Genomic DNA, 6,792 nt, shown 5'->3' on the forward strand with positions numbered 1-6,792 from the left:
ACCCGCGGATGCAAGGTATTTTTCAGGCAAAAACGCTTTGCATCGCTTCACTGAAACTTACGATCCTGTGGCGGTCGGATCAGCAAGTGTTTCCTATTGATTTCAACGGGAAACATAACATCGCACTCGCGTGCAGATCGCGCTGCATGTGTTGTGTTTGACTCTCCCATTGAAAACAACGGGCGATGCGTTCCGAGGGGTGCGAAAAAATAGGACATGCAGCGATTGTTTGCCTTGCCGAGTAAAAAAGGCCCATGTGAAGATAGCCATTGAAATGAATGGGCTCTATTTCCGCGCAATTTCAGACCGATTCCTTCAGTTTGAAAGTCACACATAAAAATGGCCCGTGTGAATACACCCTGAGGAACATCCTGCAGTTTCCAAAGTCCACAACATGCTTGTTTTTTCTACGTGGATGTTTGCATTACATGTAGATGGGGGTCATCAGATCACCAGCGTTATGTGCGGTACTGCAGATTTGCTTGCTTATGTCTAAATGTCTTTCATCCATCCTGTATATTTCACAACAATAAACTTGTTTTGGTAAATATGCCAGTAGTATATTTTCTTTTTTTTTTTTTTTACAAAGAAGACCAAAATTTAAAAAAAAGACACCTGTAAAGGTGTATGATCAGGCGACCCAATCACTGGGAACCCCAGCAATCACTGGTGCGAGAGTTCCGAGCCCAACATTCCGAAGGCATCTGAATGGAGAGGTGCTCGTGCATGCACCCTGCTGCTGCAGTCAAATGAGCGATTCTGACCAATAGTTGCCCTGTGTGAAAGCGGGACTCATTGGGGTACTGAGCAAGAAATTGCTCGTTAGCCGCTAGTCGCTTCATTTCAGCTCACTGAAACGGAGTGACTTATGAGCAGCTTTTTGCTCAGTGTAAACAGGCAGCTGTTCACCTACAAACAACTGACTGCTCACAGTGAATGGAGGAGTGCGGCTGGAAGAGATCTCCGGCGCGCTCCGACTCCATTCACTGAACGACTATCGCTCTGTGAATATATATATTTTTACTGAATACTATTTGAAGTTGGGTAATCCTTTAAATAAATACCGCTGCTTTAATTATTCTTGTGTAATGACACATAGGATCCTGCCATGTGTAGGAGGAACTACCAGGCTGGATGCTACCAGCTCTGCCTTCTATTAGTTACTTCAGCTATTCATGTAGTAGTAAGTAGGGGTGGGACAATGTGAGGGGTTAGTACACTTAATAAGGACATGCCACCAGCATACCACTAGGGGTCACAATTGTCACCCAGCCCCTTAGCAAACGACGGTCCACGGGCCCCTGCCATATACTGTAATACTGCTGTGGGTGGCACTCAGGGAGGGGAGGGACCGTTACCCAGGGAGCCAGCAGCCAATTCCACGCTGCAGACTCCCCGTGTGTGCAGTCCTCTCTATCAGTGAGAGACTGCAGTTGCAGCATGATTGGTGTGGCCGGCGGTGGGTGATAGCAGAGAAGAGAGCGGGCCATGTGGTGTAACCAGGTATGTACCGCATGTAATCATATATGTATAGCTGGTATAAGCACATTATGTTTCCCATAGAGTTTATAATTAGGGAATATACAAGGGAAAGTAAAGTTGGGGGGAAAGGGTGGTGTACAGGGTTGCTTTTGTAAGTCGTTTATTTTTGAAAAGTCGATGAAAAGTATTTGAAGGGGTTTTATCATTAGAAAAAAAACAATACTTACCTATTCCTCCTCAGGCAGTCTTATTACCGCATCTTCTCCTCGCTGATCTTGTCCAGTCCCCCAGGTCACCTCACCTCCAGCCATCCTGATCCTCTTCTTCCAGTAATTGAGTGTCCATTCTCTTCATTCTTCTTCCGGCAGGTCAGTGTAGGTTACATCACTAGTCATGTAGCCTTCACTGCCTAGCAAGGAATGCCGATCTATTGCAGAGACTGCGCATGCGCCCTGTCTCGCCAGGGGTGTTCATTTACTATTACAGAGAGACAGTCTCGGCAATAGTTCGACATGTCCTGCTAGGCTGTGAACACTGCATCACTAGTGACGTAACCTACACTGGCGTGCAGGAAGGAGAATGCCGGTAATGTATACTATGTCACAGGAAGAAGAAGACTCGGCCGGCTGGAGGTGAGGTGACCCTGGGGACTGCAGGAGATAGGAGAAGATCTGCGAGGAGAAGATACAGTAAGAAGACTGATGGGGGAGGCAAAGGCATAACTTGAAGCTTCAATGCTAACAAAGGTGCTCCCTATATGGAAAGGAGAGGCCTTATGAGGCTCCTGGACCCGGGTGCAACTGCATCCCCTGTTTCCCCTATAGTTACGCCAGCAGTGAAAGGAATAGGCAAGTTTTGAACTTTTGTTTTCTAATGGCAGAACCCCATTGGAAAATGTAAAAAAAAAAAATTTTAACCAAAAAAATTGCCATGGCTCCCAAAACACTGTAGGCTTTTCAATTACTGACTGCAAGTCTAAATGAAAAATATCTATAACAGTGTCCTACATGAGAACAACATCATTTCTATAGAGAACTGGCAAAAAAACCCAAAAAAAACTCTCGAACAAAAACCACCGCAGGGCACCCTGAATTTCACCAAACTTCTGTTGATTTATTTTCAAACTCTCAACAAATGCAACATCAAAAAGATGAAAATTGGCTTACTGAAGTGTTTGTTTCTTGTAGTCCAAAGGCAGTAAAAAACAAATGACTTAAGTTTCATTTATCGTCTTTTGGACAAAAATAATATATTAATTAGCAGTTTTAATTAGCAATTAGATTTGTATAAACCCCCCTTGGAGACAACGTGTCTTTATGTAGACCTAATTTATCGGGGGGAGTTGTGCTGACTTCGGACTACAGGAAACAAAAATTTCGGTAAGCAATTTTCCTTTTCGCAAAACATATGTGGGAAATGGCAAATACGTTTTTTTCTATTAAACACTTCTTTGCCAAAGGCCGCGCCTATCGCAGAATTAGCATTAGGATGATAGAGCTTTATGTAGGTATCTGGGCTGCAAATCGGATCTAGGAATATATCAGCAAACTGAGCCAAGGAAGCCGAGGTGGATCTAATTGAGAGCACTTTGATTTCCAATGAAGAATCTAGGCCTTCAAGTTGATACATTTGCAGGCTACTGGATGAACTTTAACTAGCTAGAATAGACTTGCTTGGCTTATCCCTTTTGTTGGATCTCTGACATTGTAGACATAAGGCTTTGGGTTTCCTGAAATCCTTCACTCTGTAAAGGTAACAGAGAATGGAGCTCCTGCCATCTAGGAAATTATGTTTCTGTTCTTCATTCTCCGCACAAGAAAAGATTTCTTATTTTATGACTAAAGGCCCTTTTATGCAGCACGATTATCTTACAAAATTGCTCGTTAGATCAAGTGGGTTGCACGATAATTGTGGAGTGTAAACGCATGTAGTAAATGACCCTTTGATCTTTCATGCAGACCACAAGATCATTGTTGGTGTGCCGTTACATCTGCCTGTGTAAAGAGGTAGTCATTCACCTGTCTGTTGACTGTGAATGAGGGGTGGGCCGGAATGATCCACCAACCCAATCTGCCTCCATTCATTATTTGATGATCACTTGTGTGTTAAAGCAATCACTGCTGGGAGGGCTGTCGAGCATTTTAGTGCCTGACAGTCGTGCCATAAAAGGGTCTTAACTCGCTGGCTAATTTTCAAAGGAACCAAGACATTGTTCTGAGTGCAAGACAGTCAGGCACATCTGAGGCATGGCTCTCTGAAGGGGGAAGCACGGATTTCATTTAGTCATAAATGGATCTGGATGACGGAACCTGTTCTGTGACAGTAGGTTCTTCTTGATTGGCAGTCACTAGTATTCTCCTTTGAAAAGGGTCAATAGGAGTGCCGATCGGGCCAGAAAGGAATCACTGCTATCTTCACTGTGTTTTCTTTTTGGGTCTACTGGAACACCTTCAGAAGTACTGTAGTGGGAAAGAAGGGGATCTGGTTTTGGATTCAGTTTCCACATTTAAGATACTCAGAATGGGCTATGAAGACCTTGAGTGCTGCTCCCTTTGCCCACTACATAAGGAGAGAGCATTGCCTTGCTAGAGCTGGACTTCCCATCTCTCATACCACTTTGCTTGTTTATATAAGTAAAACCACTGCCAGACTCTATAGAGTTGAGTCACATTATTGTGACAACCAGTTAATATCCAGAGTAACTGCTGTGTGCCACACAGACAGCATCTGGATGGGCAGGGAGTGACTCAATACGGTGCTGGTAGGCTGTCAGGTATCTGGAGCTATGCTGACTGCAGTGCATCCCACAGTTGCTGGTGGGTGCATGGGGGAGGATCCATAGACCGAACACCAAGATCGAGGTGGTCCCACAGATGCGGTCCACAGGTCACAAAGTGGTCTCAATTCGGTTCAAGTCTGGGGAATCAGGGGACCAGGGAAGTACTTGGAAGTCTTGGCCATGCTCTTCGAACTACTGTTGGACATTTCTAGCCATGTGACATGTCGCATTGTCTTTCTGGAAGATCCCATTTGTCCCAAGGAAGACAAACAGCATTTATGGGTGTATATGATCTGCAAGGCTGGATTTATAACGAAATTGGTTCAGAGTGCCTTCCACAGGGATGTGTGGACCCAAAGAATGCCACGACAAGACTGCCGCCACCAGCTTGTGTTCTTTGAGCAATGGACGCATTGTGTTTGTTTTCTGATATTTCTAGCCTGATATACCAGTGTCCACTTGTTCGAAGAAGCAGAAAACGTGACTCATCAGAGAAGACAATCCTTTGCCAATCAGCTGTGGTCCCATTCCAATATTGCCGTGCCAATTGAAGCCTTTTCCTCCGATGCGCCTGTGTTAGCATCGGTGCAGTGACCATCTGTCAGTTTTAAAGCCCCATATGCAGCAGGGTTTGCTGAACTGTTGCTTAAGACACCTGTCTCAGAGCCCCCTGGTTTATTTTCATGGTGAGCTGCTCCAATATAGTATATCGGTCGGCCCTCGCACACCTTTGTAGCCAAGGCTCACCTCTCACATCAATGGCACATTATATTTTGCAGTTTCCACGTCGATTTATTCCCAATGGTGCCATTTATCCACTCACGATACACTTTCATCACAGCAGCATGTGAACAGGAGAGCCGCACTCATTAGACCTTATGCGGGTTTAACACTTGTTTTATTTTATCCACATTCTGTGCGATTCCCAGCGATGGAGCATGATAGAGCAGGTAGCCTCTGACTCCCTGATCGTTATCACCTATACCGCCGCTCCTTAGGAGATTTGGGGCACTGCACTAGAGCAACGGGGCATTTGCTCTGGATATCCAGTGCTAGTGATGCCCCTGAAGGACGGCATCATACATAAATTTACATGACATTTTCCACATATACATATTTTCAAGAAGCCACCACCTCAGATATATTATTGGTAAGAGACGGATGTTTCTTACAAACATTAGAAGTGGCTATATAAACTCTTTTTATTGAGGAGACTACTTTCCTATCCATTGGGTCATGGGGTAAAGTTGAATCCTGCAAGGGAAAATACATATGTTATGGTGAGTTTGGCTACAGTCAGATTAACTTCAGCAGGTAATTCCCTATTGTCACAAACATTGGGATCCATTGGATAAACAGATTTAAAATTGACATCTGTCGACATCTTGTCAGTCAGCCTGAATAAGGCCGCCTGCACATGGGTGGATTTGCATTGAGCAATCCGAGGCAGGCGTCCGCCTCTGGGGTCCGCAGCAAATACCGTCCATAAGATGCTATTGAAAAGTGATTCTTCCTGCACATGAGCTCAAACCAATTTCGGTTTCTGTGAGTGCAGGAAAAATTGCAGCACACTCTATTTTTGTGCGGTGGCCGCAGGGATGGCTTCCATTGCAGGCAAAGGAAGCCGTCCAACCGGCTGAAGCAACAAACATCATAATCATCGAGGGAAAGGTGCTGACACTTTGGCCTCTTTCACATGACTGTATGCGTTTTTACGCTCGGTCGATCGCGGCTAAAAATTGCATGAATGCAACTCCAGAAAATATGGAGCAGTGACCCTATTTGTACGCAGTTTCTCCAACATTGAGGGGATGCGCTGCTATGGATGTATGAGAGTCGTAAAGGAGTATAGTACCATCTGACCAATAATTATAGTACTATTTGTGGTGGGATGCGCATGCTGTACATTTTACGGCAGTTTGCCTTTATTGTAGGTAGACTTGACTCGACAGGTCTATTTCCCATTGTAGGAACTGTACTGTTTTCTTTAGAAGAATGTCGTCAGGTACAAATGAGTAGATTTGTTTAGCAGGATTCTTGCATTGGTTCAGGGTATTAGATATTTGGTCTTTTAAAATCAATGGAATATTTATTTGCGTGGCTGGGTACGTGCGAAGAGGTTTTCATATTTGGAGGAATATATAAAACTCAGAAGAAGGAATTTTATAGTTTTCCTGAATTGAAGAGAATGGTAGCCATTGTCCGTTATAGTAAAAGTCTGCTACCGGTTTAATCCCACTATTTGACCATATGTCGAGGGACATTTCAGGGATAAACAATTTTAATGCTGACAGAGGGATTGGAGTGATCGGGCTATCTTGGGAAAGGAAGTTCTCCATCCTAATATGGTCACCTGTAGTTGGAGAGTATATGGGGAGGATAAGTGAGTGGGGAGGCTAGAGAGGGCCAGGGTATATGATTTCCAGTCTGAGATTTGTGCAACGTGAGATTCTAATGATGGCCACGTTCACTGCTCCATATATTCTGGAGTTGTCCCCTAATCTCCACCTTATGGAAAAACAGTGTTTAAA

This window comes from Eleutherodactylus coqui, chromosome 3 (genome assembly GCF_035609145.1).
Source record: "Eleutherodactylus coqui strain aEleCoq1 chromosome 3, aEleCoq1.hap1, whole genome shotgun sequence".
Taxonomy (NCBI): Eukaryota; Metazoa; Chordata; class Amphibia; order Anura; family Eleutherodactylidae; genus Eleutherodactylus; species Eleutherodactylus coqui.